This window comes from Schistocerca serialis, chromosome 6, assembly GCF_023864345.2.
Source record: "Schistocerca serialis cubense isolate TAMUIC-IGC-003099 chromosome 6, iqSchSeri2.2, whole genome shotgun sequence".
In the NCBI taxonomy this organism is placed as follows: Eukaryota; Metazoa; Arthropoda; class Insecta; order Orthoptera; family Acrididae; genus Schistocerca; species Schistocerca serialis.
In genome coordinates this window covers 680,364,083-680,364,893 of record NC_064643.1, presented here as the reverse complement: position 1 = coordinate 680,364,893, position 811 = coordinate 680,364,083, and the positions used below count along the sequence as shown (strand labels likewise).

Below are 811 nucleotides of genomic sequence, written 5' to 3'. Positions count from 1 at the left end.
CCACAATGTTTACTCTGGCCGATGGGAGCGACGACTACAGCCCAGCAGCAGAGTTGAGCAGCACGATTTACTTCTTTCCGAGCCACTATAAACAGCATCCTCTGATGCCTACAAAAGAATTCCAGTAATATGCTTCTGAAGAAAATGTGTTCGAGATTCTCTTCCGTTACACTTTCCGTTCAACATACTAATCATTACTTTGTAAAAAAACAAAAGCACTCCGTCTTCAAGCCACAAGTGGCCCATCGGGACATCCGACCGCCGTGTCATCCTCAGAGAGGATGGGGATAGGAGGGGCGTGTGGTCAGCACACCGCTCTCTCGGTCGTTATAATGGTTCTCTTTGACCGGAGCCGCTACTATTCGGTCGAGTAGCTCCTCAATTGGCATCACGAGGCTGAGTGCACCCCGAAAAATGGCAACAACGCATGGCGACCCGGATGGTCACCCATCCAAGTGCCGGCCACTTCCGACAGCGCTTAACTTCGGTGATCTGATGGGAACCGGTGTATCCACTGCGGCAAGGCCAATGCCTATAAATTTGTAAGCAGGGTCACAATTATTGAACCTCTGTACGGTTTGTGTTAGAACGTTCAAAATGCACGGTTGGCAGCAGGGCATGATGGGAATTAGTATGCGCATGATGATGTGGTTTAGCGATGAAACACACTTTCATTTGGATGGGTTCGTCAATAAGCAAAATTGGCGTATTTCGCGGACTGAGACTCCGCATTTGGCGATCGAGAAGTCTCTTGACCCTCAATGGGTGACTATGTGGTGAGCGATGTCTATTCACGGAATAATAGGTGCGA

At 49.1% G+C, this 811-nt stretch overlaps 1 pseudogene; it reads right to left on the bottom strand.

Moving 5' to 3' along the window:
* Positions 1 to 415: 415 nt before the first annotated feature.
* LOC126485767 (5S ribosomal RNA) lies at positions 416 to 533 on the bottom strand (annotated as a pseudogene).
* Between the last annotated feature and the right edge of the window lie 278 nt (positions 534 to 811).